This window comes from Lissotriton vulgaris, chromosome 6 (assembly GCF_964263255.1).
Source record: "Lissotriton vulgaris chromosome 6, aLisVul1.2, whole genome shotgun sequence".
Taxonomy (NCBI): domain Eukaryota; kingdom Metazoa; phylum Chordata; class Amphibia; order Caudata; family Salamandridae; genus Lissotriton; species Lissotriton vulgaris.
The window spans coordinates 1,036,381,243-1,036,397,477 of record NC_141694.1 but is presented as its reverse complement, the minus strand read 5'-3'; the positions used below and the strand labels follow the sequence as shown (position 1 = coordinate 1,036,397,477).

The window sequence follows — 16,235 nt, the reverse complement described above, 5'->3', positions numbered from 1 at the left end:
TGCATACTTAATTATTCCATTTTTTGCTAAGAAAATTTGAAAACGGCTAGTCTTACATGCTCCTAGATGCACACACGTTGCACGTGCAGGCAGCAATAATTGAATGTTTCATTGTAAAGGACAACAAAAAATATCCGGAAGATAGTCGCCTGTGTGTGCACATGCATACATGTGCCCACACATAGGTGTGGCCATTTTAAAAGACTTTTTGGAATGTACAATAAAAAGAATGCCACAATGACTCCCGTTGCATGCGCGAGTGAACCTGCATGAACACTCTACCATCTTAGGAAGGTTTTTTTATAAAAGTTTATTACCAAAACCGTTCCAAAATGGCCATTACGAGTGCACACACGGGCAGTCATATCTGAATGGTTTCAACAAAGCATAGCAATTGAATTCAAATATGCCCGGCTATGTATCCTCATGGATGCACATGCAACGGTGGTCATCTTTGGTTTATGTAATCCCTGCCAAAACAATTCAAAGGAAACAGGTGCATTGAAACGAATAGCTCTTCTCTGAAGCTAAAGTTAGACATATTCACTCTGCCAGTGCTTAGTAAGACATTGTACTGTCTAAAGCACATATGCTCAACTCAAGCATTCTCACATTTAGGGGCATTTTTACGAGAAAATATCAGAGCACGGAGCTGCACCTAATTTCGAAGTGGCGCACTTCATTTTCAAAATGCAGGAATGCAACGCACCCCTGTATTTTCCCTGGCGCTGGCACTAAATGTAGCTACCTAGCGCCAACGCAGGCACCCCTTGCACCATAGTGCAAGGGAATGATTGTTTATGTGCAGGAAGGTGTCCCTTCCTACCCATAAACAATCACCAATGGTGATTTGTTACTTCTATGTGTGCTGCAGAAGTAGCAAATTGTCACTATTTCTTGATTGTGTTGTGCAGTTCCTATAAAACCTATACAGGATCTGTGAGTTTAGACAACATTCACTGTAGGATTGGTGTCAGACTGATTCTAAGCATCCCTACCGGGTATGTCAGCCTGTATACCAGCTAGCTCACAGTGCCACTAGAACATCCTCTTACCAAGGAGAAAATAGTTCTTGGCAACTATCGAACAAGACAACCCTGATCTCTCAGGACCATGGAAACAGTGCAGTACTTTACGCTCAATCACTCTTGTGCTTACTCAGTTTCAGAGTGATACACAGAATAAACGATATGGAAGTTTTCTCAATAATCGTTTATTGAAGAGTTGCCATTCTAGTGTAAAATAGATGTGCCAAAACAACCACTGGACAGCAACAGATATAAATGACTAGAAGCACTAGAAAAAGTAAAAGGATGGTTTATTTGTACCATAGTGCTAAAATCATGAATAAAGGCAGGTATATAAAATACATGACAATAAAATGCGTACTCCTAACTAGATGTTCCTAAGTGTACCTAGCATGTGTGCAGGTTTTAAGCCAAGAATCCCTCTAGGATAAAGTCAAACCCATTGCCTGAAGTGAGAGACTGTGAGACCCCATCTTGGAGTCTAGTTGGACACTGTGCAAGGGATGTTAGACCACCGTGAGCTGGAGTATCTGCATGTAGGGGCTTCAGAGTCTCACATCAGTAATGTGTCGACATGTAAGTCCTAGTTCCCCTCTCCTATCTCAGCAAGATGTGATGTTTATATACCCAAAGGGTTATCCCTGGGGTTCTTCCTTGCGGTGTCCATTGTCGGACTTAGGATGGCGTTGGAAAGTAACTTTATACATAGTTATTATGCAGGAGATGGTAGTCCAGCTGAGTTTCCAAGCATCCTCATTCATAATGTATGAGGTTTTACCAGGGAAAATCCCGTGTTCTGTGTGCAGTGTTGTATCTAGGTAAAAGTTCAGTCCCCAAGAAACATTATGTGTGTAATGTAGGGGAGAGTATAGCTGAAAGTTTACAATGTTTACTGAGCCTATATTGAGGTACCTGTATGGAATATTACAATTGTTTATGTTCAAGTAGGGACACCTTCCTGCACATTAACAATCATTAATGGCATTTTGCGCTTTAGGAGTGGGCAGCATTCTGCAACACACATGGAAAAAGCAAAAGCGAGGAGAAATGAGATTATTTCTCCTCAGGTCGCCATTCTAACACCTGCTGTAGCATGGTTTTTCTGTTGCTGCCTAAGATCTACACCTCCTTGTAAATCTGAGGCAGCGTCAAAAGCAATGGGTGTTGAGGTGGAATGCCCACAGCAACACCCACTGCAGGCCCCTTTCACACTAAATGATGCTTGTAAAGAGGCCTTGTTTACAAGGCGACATTAAGCTACAAAAAGTGGCTTTACATCGCTTTGTAAATATGGTGAAGAATCAGCACCTGAATGTCACTAAAAGTGAAGTTCTGGTAGATATATCCCCTTGCAAATATGTCCCTTTGTGTGTGAGCTGCTGACATCATAGGGTAGAAAGAATGAGAGGAAGCCAGTGCTCCTTTTTTCCATGCTGCAGCTAATTTATTAAACTGGAGAATGTAATAAATAAGTGTTTGCTCCACCCCGGCGCCCATGTAGACTCCAGGTCTCTGACACCTAAGGGCTTTTTCCTCTTACATAACCTGGTGCTCTTCGAAATTGAATATATTTTTGATGAGCTAGAAAGGAACATATAAGATTCAGAGAATTTGTTTAAAAATAACAAAATTCCCAAATGACGAGGTGCAATTTGGTGCCCACCTATGTTGGATTTAAGAAAGAAGCCTGAATTATCTTGCATTGCAGCCAGTATGAAATAACTCCTCAAATAAAAATGTAAGAAAAAAATATTTCTTCATACGGGTTTTTGAAGGGTAAAACTTTGGCAATACTCATAATATACAATACTCCTGAAGAATTCCAGACAGAGAATAACTGTACTGAATACAACCATAATCTTCAAAACCTCCATTACTGCCAGTACTTTAACATACATGATAAGTGGTTTATATGAACAATTTAACTTGAACCATATGGATTTTCACTGGAGTACTAAATCCAGCCACATGAAATAATTCACCTTTTTGTTTTAGGTCTTCCCTTGGACAGCGCATGAGCTGTTGCTGTGAGATCTACTGATCTTTAAAACAAAATCTAAACAAAGCTTAGAGCCTGCCTATTACTTCACATTGGTTGACTTCCTCGTCACACTGATTTCTTTTGCTTGTATTATTCAGAAACAGCAGCTGGTTTCATTTTGCTGTCGCTCCAGATAGCTCAGATGGCTTTGGGAGGATTTTGGCTTCACTTATTTAGATTAAACATGCACACATACACACACCCACACACAGCAGCTTCGAGCACACAAATAAGCTTGCCCACTCTCAATTCTTGACTTTAAAGCCAGTAGTTCAGTTAAAAAGCCAACTGAATTGGTTGCTGCAACTCTATATCATTGAAAAATGTGACCTGTTCTTGGCTTGTGCTCACCCGTAAACCCTAAATCTCACTTACCATCCTTTACATCTTACTACCCGTGAACCATAAATTCACCATTACCTCACTTTACCTCTACCCAACCCTTGAACTTATATTTTCCTCCGTTTACCTCTGTCCACCCTGAACCCTAAAATCAAACCTGCCTCCATGTACCCACCTTTACTGAACCCTAAATTCACCCTTACCTTCCTTTACCTCTTCCTACTTCTGAGCCCTCAAGTCACCCTTACCTACTGTGGGATAAAAAGACTGTTGCATAGTAATGGGCGTGCCCCTCTGCTCTGAATGGATACCTGGTGAAGATTCTTGTTGTTATGGATCATGCTTATTATGCACCATGACAAAGGCCTGACTCACGAATTGGGGTCTTGTTGAACCAGGCATGGCACCCAAGCGCTACTCTTGTAATGGTGAAAGGCTACTGCTTTCGCCAGGAGTTAAGTAGAATGAGCCTGTGGTTGCAGCATACAATGTAGTGATCAGTAAAAGTGAACAGACCTTTTTTGCCTGTGTTACTGGAGTAAGGCCTATAGGCTACTCGTAAAGTTCCACTGTTGTGTGCTTCACTCACCCTTAGCTTACATCAAGTTAGCATGTAGTGCTGTGCAGTACATGTGGCTGCATGTATGACCTATGTGTGGGTGTGCCTGTAAATGGTGCAATCCATGTAGGACTCTGGGGTTCATTTTGGGAGGCCCAGGGCTGACTGGAGGAGCATGTGGAGATAGAGGAATCTTCCACAGACAAATTTGTGGAAGGCGCTTCCCTGTGAGCTGGATTGGCCACGCACCAGAGGAAGAGAAAAGCCAGTATACTTCAAGGCGGGCTCTTTGATTCAGGGAGATGTCACAGTAAAGGGGTCTGGGAACATCTCATAAAGGAGATGAGGATTGATAAGAGAATCATTAAAAGTAGGGGTGAGGCCCTTAGTTAACATCTTGATGCACCTATCACTGTGACTGCCATCAAGGTGTGAACCTCTCGTCACTCCTGTGGCCTGTATTGTGGGGTTATAACGTTTTGAGTCACTCCTCATGTGACTGAATGCTTTGTAGAGAAAGGGCAGGACAGAGGAGTGGGCACCTCAAAAGAAGCAGACCCCCATGACAAACTTCTGACACAATTGGTGTCTCGAAATGGACTATAAAGAATGGATCTCAGGGCCCTCAAAATGGTCTACTGTCAAGCAGCCAGCCAGTTGTGTAAGAAGGAGAAGCTATACCAAGTTCCTTTACCATGTTCCTACTGTGTTTTCAGTTAATGTATTTGCTTATTTGATGATTCTTTGGCTAGCCCAGTTGGAATTTGTTGCAACTGACAAATGCCTATGGTTTACAAGCTGTTTCATTTCTCAGTATATATGTTTGTACAGCTACACACTGAGGGGCAGATTTGTCAATATTTCACACAATGCAACACTGCAAGACACCTTGCTGCGCTATGTGTGAGGGAGATTACAGGAATGCACCAAATTTAACATTATGAGATGCATTCCTGTCTTCCCCTTACACTGGCCCACTATGGCTACCCAGCACCAACGCAGACACCCTTGTGTCATGGTGCAAGTGTGCCTGCATGGCAGACAGAATTGTTTTGGTGCAGGATGAAACACCTTTCTGCACAAAATCAATCCTCAGAGGCTTTTTCCTCTTTCTATGTGTGCTGCTAGGAAATAATGCAGAGAAATAAACATATTTCTCCTTGTTAAGCCTCACCGGGGAAGGCTTAGTATTTTGACACGTTCCCAGGTTTACCTGTCTTGGTAATTTAATAAATGCACCAAAATCCATGGGTGGATGCATGGTAAAGCCTCCCTGCAAGGCAGTGACTTGTGCTGCCTTGCGTTGCTCTGAATTTACCAAGCACCGCAGGGTAGCACAAGGTGGCCTTGCGTGACTTGGTAAATCTGACTTTAGTGTGCATTGCCCTTGCATTACGCAAGGGCAATGCAACACTTTGACAAATCTGGCACTTAATTCCACTTTACCATTGTCATTTATTTATGCAAAGAAACTAGAATCAATGAGTGGAAAACTGCAGAAAATTACTTAATCCTTTTTTTTTTTTTTTTATTTGCATCAAAAGGACAAGCATATAACAAAGCAAGAAAATTCCTACATATTATCAAAGATAGTACATTAAAGTAGCTTCAGCAAGGCAGTACATAAATCATAGAACAGCAAGGACATTTAATAATAAAAAGAAAAGCAAACAAGTATCATGACATTATTAATCCCCAAATTCTTTCCACTTTCATTTTAGTTTGAAGGCCCCTTGTTGTTGCTAAAGCATGCTCCATATTATATATTTCCTTTACAAGACTCCACCATTCCATAACCGTCGGTGGATTATGTTGAATTCAGACCCTAGCTATTATTAATCTGGCACATGAAATTAGAATGTTCTGCAGATCGCACTGGAAACTGTTCCCCCCAGACGTGCCCACAAGCACATCCACTGATGTCAAGATAATTGGACGTGCCAATTTCGTAGACATAGCTTTAGTTACTCCATTCCAAAATTCAGTTAATTGCGGACAAGTAACAAACATGTGAGTAATATCAGCTGCTCTTAAATCGCATTTAGGACATTTCGTACGTTCACTGGTGTTGTTATTAGTTGCCCATTTAAGAATCCTGTCCGGTGTATAATAGAGTTGACATATAGTTTTAAATAACTGCAGTTTTATACTAGAAGAATGAACAGAGCGATTTAAGCTATTTAAAGAGAAAGTTATCAAGTTTTGGGCCACATCAGTCTCCAACTTCCTGCTCCACTTCTCAGATAACTTTGAAGAGTCGTCAGTTCTATAACTAGAAAAGATTTTATATCCAATATTAATCAGTGCTTTATCAACTTCTCCATAAATACAGTTCCATAAATCCGGATCTAAAATATTAGTAAGTCCTAGTTTCCGCACAAAATAATGCGGATTCTGATAGCACTAAGCCAGCTGAATCATGAAAAATTCCCGGTAACCCCGGATTGAACCACAAAGGGGTTCTATGATGAAAAAGAGAGACTTTATTCTTAAACAAGAATGGAGCGCCAGATATTAAACGTATCCCGTACCGTCTTAAACTTCACGCGTTTAAAATAGTTGGGGTCATTTAACCTATAAAGGAACATATTTGCATCCTCACCTAACATGAATTTGTGAAAATACAAACATTTATCGGGGATCATCAGACTTCGAAAACGAATCAAAAAAGCAGACCAATAATAGGATTGAATGTCTGGTAAACCCAATCCTCCTTGATTAAAAGGGAGTTTGAGTAGTGTAACAGCCAGACGAGCTTTCTTATACCCCAAATAAAGCTACTAATAATACCGTCTAATCTATTAAAGTAGGAATTATTTACCCGTAACGGAATAGAGCGGAAAAGATATAGATATTTAGGCAGTATCTTCATTTTGACCAGATTTATTCAGCCAATAATGCTTAGAGGTAGCTTATGCCATTCCTTGAATGAGGTAATTGTTTCTTTTAATAGCGACTCATAATTTAAGGCAGATATTAATTTATTTATTTATTTTATTTTATTTATTGAAGTTTTGTATTGCGCTTGCTGGACCCGAGGGTATCGGAGCGCTTCACAGCAAATAGAGAAATGCAACAAGAAAAATAAACATAGAAAAACCGGAGTCAGGAGCAACAGGTAGGAAATAGAGTCTGTAAAACAACAACTTGAGTTCAAAATGGGACGGAGTTCAAAAGCGAAACAATCGGCTCTGGGTCAAGAGAGATATCGGATTTCACCAACAGGCGTGGAGTACTCGTTAAGCAGTGGAGCGTTCAAGGAAAAGGGCTTTGAGTAGCGATTTGAATTGCGGGAAGGAGGCGGTCATTCTGATGTGGGGGTGATGGCGTTCCAGATCCTGGGAGCATTCCCCGCAATGGATTTGTTTGAGGTATTGCGTTTCTGTGATTTCAGAGGGATGAGTAGTAGTGTGTTGGAGCTTCTGAGGTTCCTGGATTGACCCGCCCTTTTGAGTTTGGAGGCCAGGTATTCTGGTTTGCCTGTATGCAGGGCTTTATGTGTGAGGCAGGCTGTGCGGAAGTTGGCTCGTTGGTCGATTGGGAGCCATTTCAGTTCTTTGAGTGCCGGAGAGATGTGGTCATATTTCTTAGTTCCTGTGGCGGTTTTAGAGATGTGTTTATTCATGACCAGTTTCGGGTCGAGAGTAATTTCTAGGGATTTTGTGGAGTCCGTTGGCGTTATAGAGACATTGAGGGCATTTAAGGCTTTGAGCCATTCCACTATTTGTGGGTTTTCATCTTTGTTCGAGATTAGGAGTACTTCAGTTTTCTCTTTGTTCAGTTTGAGGTGGTTGGCTGAGAGCCAGTGTTGGACCTCCAAGAGTGTAGCATTTAATCTGTGGATGTCTGCTATCGAAGTGGTTTCTAAATAGAGTTGAGTGTCGTCCGCGTAAAGGTGGAAGGGGATATTGGATTTCCTGAGAAGTGAGGTGAGGGGTTCCATGTAAATGTTGAAGAGTTGTGGGGAGAGTACTGATCCTTGAGGGACTCCTCTGCTGAGGGGGAGGGGGTCTGATTAGAAGCTGTTGATCTTTATTCTTTGAGTGCAGTTGTTAAGAAAGGAGGAGAACAATTTTAGGACTGTCTTTTCGATGCCCGCGCTTTCTCGGAGGACATTAAATAGGAGGGTATGATCTACTGTGTCGAACGCAGCCGAGAGATCAAGGAGAATGAGAAGGCTACAGTGGTTGGAGTCGAGTTACATGTGCTGATCATCAAGAACATTTAGGATTGCGGTTTCAGTACTGCAGCCTTTCCTGAACCCTGATTGGAGAGGATCCAGTAGGTTAGAGTTCTCTAGATGTTGGTTTAATTGTGAGAGCACACATCTTTCCAGAATTTTGGCTAGGAACGGAAGGTTCGAGACTGGCCTGAAGTTGTTCATGTCCATGAGGTCAAGGCCAGGTTTTTTCAGCAGAGGTGTGACTTGTCCTAGTTTAAGGCAGTCAGGGATGTGGCCCTCGCTCAAGGAGCTATTGATGATCTTGCTCCAGATAGGGGCTAGAGTGAGCTTCAAATCTTTGGTCAGTCTCGAGGGAAGTTGATCGAGGGAGTGAGATGAGGGTTTCGCAGTGGCGATAAGATTGCTTATCATTTCTTCCTTGACCAGCTGGAAGGAAGACCAGCGGACAGACGGGGTTATTGTGGGGGTGGCGTTGGTTGCAGGACTCGAGCTGAAGGAACGATCAATTTTGGCGATTTTTTTCATTGAAAAAGCTTGCAAAGTTGTCGCACTGTGTCTTGGACGCCCCTAAGTTGGCTGCCTTAGGAATGGAGGTTTGGTTCCTAATGATGTTGAAGAGTTGTTTGGGGCGGTTTTTGGCATTATCAAATGCAGAGCAGAAGAAGGAAGACTTTTTGCTTTTGATGTGGGTATAGTAGTTTTTGCGTGCTGCCTTGAGTTGGGCCTGATGGATGGCGGAGGGGTTGTGTCTCCAGGTTCTATCCAAGGATCTTAGGTGTCGTCTTTCATCATTAATGTCAGTAGAGAACCATGACCTTTAAGGAATGCTTCTGGGTTTTTTTAGTTTCAGAGGTGCCAGCTGATTCAGGGCGAGCTCAAGGTTGGAGTGGTAGAGCGAGGTGAGGTCCCAGGTTGAGAGGGACTCTGTCGTGTTCGGGAGGAGAGAGATGAATCCTTCTTCAAGCTTGTCTCGGGGGACTCTAGAGGTCTTCCTGACCCATTTAGGGGGGGCTTGAGTGGGTGGGCGGGATAGGGACGGCTGGATGATATGAAAGAGAATGATGTGGTGGTCTGACCAGTCCACCGGGATGATGTGGTCAATCGAAACGGCATTTTTGTTCGCAATGATGGCATCCAGGGTCGCTCCTCTGTAATGCTTTTCCTCTGAGCAGTGTTGGATCCGATCGTTGTCTTGCAGAAGGGTGTTGAGAGATTGAATCAGCTGGTTATTGGAATCTTTCCATCTTAGGTTGAGGTCGCCCAAAATTAAGCTATTGTCGCTGTTAACACCTTGGCTGCTAGAGGTTTTCCCCCCGTGGTGCTGCATTTTCTGATTTTCCATTGTTCATGACGAGCTCAGCTTGTCATGAGCACACGACCAGTGTACTGCATGACGAGTTGAGCTCGTCATGAGCAGCGAAGGGGTTAAGTGCAGATTGGGTGATCAGTTCTGACAACTGTGCTCTAAATTCGATGGAGTTGCCTGGGGGATGGTAGAGGAGATGGCATTGGCGTGAACTATGACCGTGGGAATTGATGTTGATCGACAGGCATTCGAAGGAGCTGTACAGGCAGGAGGGGGCTTCAGATATGTGGAGGTCACTTTTGTGGATAATAGCTATGCCGCCACCTTTGTGTATGGGCCTGTCTTTGCGGATAATTGAGAAACCGGGTGGCACCAGCATGTCCAGAATGGGGTGGGATAGGGTGTTTAGCCAAGTTTCCGTGATGAAGGCTACATCAAGGTCATGGGAGAGGATCGATTCAACTATCTCTGTTGCATGTTTGACTGCAGACCGGCTGTTAATAAGCATACAGTTCAAGGGGGGGTCTTCTTTTGGATTCAAATTGTCAGGCTTGGCTCTGGGAATGGCTGAAAGAAACAATGGGGGTCTAGATTGTCTACATGGGGGCAGGTTCCTACCCACTCCGGTGATGACTTGGATCGAGGAGGTGAGAGTCGAGTTCGGGAGAGGGGCCTGGGCTGGTTGGTTCGGGTGGAGATCGCATAAGGCGATGAGTGTGCTCACTTCCTGGGAGGAGAGGGAGGTTAAATTTCTTCTGGGGTTGACTGTTCGCGACTTCGTCAGGTCTTTAGTGTGAGGAGGCAGGGAATCAAGGTGGGTATGAGCCCGGTTGGTGAGGGGATAATCATTCCTAGGGAGAAGCGGAGTTATGTGGGATGGAGCGGAGGGGGGGCAGGGTAGCTGGAGATTCCCAAGGGCAGATAGGATTTCCTTCAGGCCAAGGATCAGGGTTGTGATTTGTGCTTCAATAAGGTCGAGGCGGCCCGACAGCTCGGGTGGAGTGGAGAGGAGGGGAGGGTGGGCGGGGCTGAGCCCTGGGTATGAGGGGCTTTGGGGAGTTTGGGGGTGGTGGGGGGAGGACGAGGGTAGCGAGAAAAGGGGAGCTGGGGCTGTTTAGGGCCTGGAAATGGCAGATTGTAAGAGCATGGAAGGGTGGGTAGACTGGGGTGGATCTTTGAGGGTGGAGGACTGAGAGCAGTGGTGTTTCGGGAGCCAGGGGGAGGGGAGTTGGGGGTCCTCAGGGGTTTTGATAGGGTCTGAATGGTGGGAGGTTGGGAGTGAGAGGAGGAGGACGGGAGTTGTGAAATGAGGGGGCTGGGGCTGATGGAGGGATCTGAATGGTGGAGTGACTAGGTAGAGTAGTGAGGGGACGCTGGGGTGGCAAGGACAAGTTTCGTAAATTGGGAGTTTTTGAGGAGCCCATCGGTGAGGAGGGGGTTGTTTTGTGAGGGTGGAGGGTGGTAGCCATCTTAAGTGTGGGGAATAGAGAGTCGAAGATCTCGAGGTTCTCGTCTTTCGCCTGGATTAGGATGGTGCCATTCTCATAAATGGTGAAGGAGATGTGTCCGGTCAGAGATTGATGGTTCAGAGGGGCGATAGTTAGTTTGCGGTTGTGATCGGTGAAGGTGGTTTTGGAGACGGGGAGGGATGAGTTGAAGATGGTGGCCCATACGTAAGGTCTGTTGGTGTGGAAAATGAAGTCCATTTTCTTCAGACCTCTATTTGTGCAGTGGTAGGAGTCAACAACTAGCGTTTCGGGGTGTTGCCTAATTATATTCTGTTTGAAGCGTTTTTTAGCTTTGAAGGAGAGGTTGGGTGGGAATGTTATAGTGAAGGTGTTCTGCCCTAGAGGGGATAGGTGGTTGGGAGAGGGGCAGAGATGAGTAACCAGTTATGCGGCCGGTGGCATCCTAGCTGGGCAGTGGGGAGGCAAGACCTCTTGGGTAGGAAGGGGGGGAGGACGGAGGGGTGCAGGGTTAACAGGATCAGTGCAGAGGAAAGGGGTGTCCTTCCGGTGGGGAGGTAGGTTTGTAACGGGTATGTGCTGTGGGAATAGCGTATCGGGCGGGTCACTTTGGGTGTGGACGGAGTTCACGTGGGGGAGTTATCGGAGATAAAGGGAGTTAGAGCCGAGTTCTCGGATGGGCATTGTGGGTCAGAAGAGGTCAGTTCTGGAAAGGGCCGTGGTCAGCATGCCGCGGGGCGTGTTCAGTTTAGCTGAAATCTGGCATGGCGATGAGTTTATGTAGGAGACAGGTGGCCCTAGGGGAGAGAAGCAGGTGATTGTATAAAACCGGTGTTGTCAGAAGCGATCAAAGTTGCTGCTCACGGGGTGTGAGGTGAGCTAGTCTTTGGTAGGTCAGCGTCTACACGAAGTAAGTAGTCTGCTGCAATTTTGGTTAGGGGCTGTTGATTGGGGCCTCTGAGTTCCATTAACTGTGCGAAAATTGAGACCTTAGGGTTAAGGCATTAGTAATACCGGGTTCCCTGCGCCATTAGCTGTTCAGAGTGAACTTAGCTCACCAGGGCTCAAGACTAGATAGTGGGAATTGGCAGAGCAAGAGGACTACGAGTCCAAGACGGGCAGTGTCCTGTTCGAGTATTTAGGACGAGTCAGGAGTAGGCTTAAAACGGGGAGAGCAAGTCCGAATTACTTCGCTTGAAGGATGTCCCGAGTGGCGGCCATGTTAGGGTCAGGCGACCCTAGAGAGAGAAAGTGAGCAGGCACTTGCGTGGAGGGGCCCCTGGGAATGAGGCTAGGTTCACTGGCTGTGGCGGCGGACTGGAGGTGCGGGGGCCCTTAATTTCCAATTTGGGCTCACCTGGAGCTTTATAGATGCAGTAGTTGTGGGCGGTCAGCCATCTTGGCATCAGGCAGCCCTGCCGGTGAGGAGTGTCGGTACCGGTGTGAGGTCTGCTACCTTCCGCCTCTCGATGATGCCGTTCTGCGGGGATTGGGCGAGGAGGTAGCGTCCCTTTGGTGCCCTTGCCAGCGGGCACCTCCGCGCTTCGGTGGAAATCACTCCTGCTGACCCTGGATCATAGGACCGGCGGACCCGGTAGGTGAGGGGGGCACTCACAGTTTGCGAGGGCGTTCCATCTGCAGGGGGTGCGGGGCTGAGCTCTGGCTTTGGGACCAGGCGTGGATCAGTCTCGAGTGAGTAGGGGTCCTTCTGGTCGGTTACGCTGTCCTTTCCACGATTATTCAGGATCCCGGGGGCAGCCGTCTTCAGTGAGAGGAAGGGGGGGTTGCAGTGGGGTCGCTCCGGTCGGGGATTTGCACAGAAAGTGATCCCTTGATCCGGAGCTCGTCCCATTCACTCCCTCTTTGCGGCCATCTTGCCATCATCATCATCTAGGAGATTTTAACCCCCAAATAGGTAGCTACATCACATACCCCGCCAATGCGCTTGATGGTTTATAATTCATAACAATTTGGGTTTTACCAGTATTAAGCATGTATCCAGAAACCATGCCAAATTTCCCTGCCTCTGTTACGATGCCCTTCATTGCCAAAACCTGCTACTTCTCGAATAAAATCCTCTGGGCAGAGAACAAACGCAGAGAAATCTTTGCCACAGTTTTCAAATTGGCCTCTTCAGACCGGACCACACCCAAGCCAGTACCTCCCAACCCCTGTGCGACTCACTGAACAACTTTTTTATTAACAAAATCGTATACATCAAGGCCAACATTCCTCCTCCCTCCCCAGCCTTCCTAAACCCTGATTACCCTCCGAATACCTCCCACCTTGACCTTATAACCCCGCTGTCTAAAGACATCTTCCTTTCCTTACTCCCCTGCGTCAAATCTGGATCTCCTTCCGACATCTGTCCGGCTCACATCTTACGAGATATCTTCCTCACCTGCCCTCTCCCCCCCTCACCTTTCTCAATGAGACCCTTAAGTCAGGTACCGTTCCTCCCAGCCACAAATCAGCCACCATCATTCCAATCCTGAAACAACCAGGCGCAGACCCACCAGCGCTGGTAAACTATCGGCCGATTTCTCTCCTCCCCTACCTGGCCAAAGTTCTCGAACTACACGTTACCAAAATCTTAAGTTCTTTCATCGAGGACAGCGGCTATCTCTCTCCATGCCAAGCAGGGTTTCGCCCCCTCCACTCCACCGAGAAAGTGGTGGTCTCTGTTTTAGACACACTCAGAGAGGGACAAGATGCCAACCTCCCACAGGCACTGGTTCTCCTTGACCTATCGGCCGCCTTCGACACGGTGGACCACACCATCCTTCTCTCCCTTGTCGAGGCGGCAGGCATTGGAGGTCTTGCCCTTGCCTGGATCAGCTCATTTTTGAGCGACCGGTCACAGGCAGTCCATCTGGCGAACTTCTCCTCCGAGGCCCACAAAGTGCGATGCGGCGTCCCTCACGGATCTTCTCTTTCCCCCCTTCTCTTTAATTTATATATTTTTCTGCTTATCTTTGCCCTACAAAGGATGAAGGTCACGGTGTTTAATTACGCCAATGACCTCCAGCTCATTTTCAACCTCTCCGACTCCCCTACCTCTATCAACAACTTCCAGTCGGTGATGGTCTTTATCAGGGATTGGATGAGCTTTAACCATCTTAAGCTCAACCCTGACAAGACCGAACTTCTCCTCACTGGCAGTAAACTCAACCCTTGGTCCCCCAGTTTCTGTCCCCCCTACTTTGTTCCCCCCTCTCCCTCTCCGTCAAGACATTGGGGATCACCCTCAATCAACAACTCACCCTACACTCCCAGATTAGCACAGTGGTTTCCTATTGTTTCTTCACCTTACGCACCATTCAAAAAATTTCACGTTTTTTTTCTTTCTCAGCCCTCAAACTGATCCTGATGGCCATGGTCCTCTCCCGGCTAGATTACGGGAATGTTCTGTACACTGGGGCCCCAGCATACGCCATTCTGTGGCTCCAACTGGTGCAGAACCAAGCTGCCCGCCTGGTCTATGGTTTACCCAAATCTCACCACACCTCTCCCCTTCTAAGATCCCTCCACTGGCTCCCCATCAGAGAAAGGGCCCTCTTTAAGATGGGTTGCATTACATTCCAGGCCCTCGCGGGAACAGCCCAATCTTTCATCACTTCCAAAATCAGACCCTATACCCCCAGAAGACAACTGAGGTCTTCCTCTCAATCCCTCCTGGTGGTGCCCAGGTTCAAGAAGAGAAGAACGGGCACGACGTTCTCCGTCCTTGCTCCACAATTTTGGAATTCTCTACCTTTCCAATTGAGATCAACATCATCCTACCTGGAGTTCCGCAGCACACTGAAAACCAATTTGTTCGCACAGGCTCATAAAATCTAAAATGACACCCTTCCTCTCAGGACTCATTCTCCTCAACAGCGCCATGAAACCGCCTGGTGTACGAGCGCTCAACAAACACTTTTAAATTCAAATTCAAAATTCGAATTGCTTCTGAAACATTAGTGGAATAGACTGCAACAACATCAGCATAGACAGTTATTTTGAGGGAATTTGAGCCGTTTGTAAAAGGAGAAATCTGATCTTGACTCTGCAGTGCAATCAGGAATGGTTCCATTATAAGAGCGAATAGTAAAGGTGATAGAGGACACCCCTGTCTCGTCCCACGTTTGATCGGAAAGGTAAGAGAGCATTTACCCATATAGCAAACTTTACCTAGAGGCTTATCATATACGGATTGGATCCACTTCAGAAATTGACCTTTTATACCAAAAGCCTGTAGTGTGGCCCACAGAAAACCCCACCCCACTCGGTCAAATGCTTTCTCTGCATCTAGTAAAGTCATACCAAATGGGGTTGATTCGATCCGTGCCACATCAAACGCCTTAATGGCCATGTTAATATGTGACGTAGTGTCCCTCTTAGGGATAAACCCTTGTTGCTGGGGTGACACCAGTTGTGACATTAATGGTGCCAATCAAGTCGCTAATACCTTTGAAAATATATTAGCATCGCTGTTTATAAGTGATATGGGTCTATAAGATCCTCTTTCATGAGCTGGTTTACTTTTTTTTAAGAAAAAGATCATTTGAGTAGAGTTCCAAGACCTTGGCGCCTGCTCCCCATTCCCAATATCTTGAATACCCTTAGATAATAACGGTATCAATTCCTCCGTACAGGTTTTGAATAATTCTAAAGGAATCGAGTCTTCTGCTGCAGCTTTACCAGATGCCAAGGAATTGATAGCAATTCTAATCTCAGCCTGTGTAATATCCATCGCTAATTGATCCAATTGTTCTTCCTCCATAGTCTTGACTCTATTTAGAGTTATATATCTTATTATATTATCTTCAGTGACCTCGCTTTCCGGTGTATATAGATCTTGATAATACTGAGCGAATTGCTGTAAAATCGATTTAGGATGCTGGAATGTTTGGTTATTGGCCCCTTTGATTTCCTTGATAGCCATTTGAGCTCGGTCTTAAGCTACTTTATACTCTAAAATTTTGCCTATCCGCTAACCACCTTCGTACTGATTTAATTGATATTTTTTTAATTTGATAATACTTTTCTCCCTGAATACATTTTTTAAGGATGATTTTAGCTCAATTAATTTATAGTTTAATGCTTTCAAATTAGCCGTCCCTGTTAGTAAAGCTTCAGACGGTTGGCTTTCGATATGAAGTATGTCTGCAACCATTTTTTCGTTTTGGCATCTGCGCTCCTTATTTTGTCGCCAAATATACTGTTGCGTAAATCCTCGAATGCTTGCCTTACATGCATCCCACACTATCGTTGGTGAGGCTGAATGCATATTTATATCTATAAATTCTTTTATATGGTTTTTTAATA

General features: G+C 45.5%; 1 protein-coding gene across 1 annotated transcript in view; it reads left to right on the top strand.

Annotated features, from left to right (window-relative positions):
- Positions 1–16,235, top strand: part of THBS2 (thrombospondin 2) — a 728,644-nt gene that overhangs the window by 283,686 nt on the left and 428,723 nt on the right. The window lies entirely within an intron of this gene.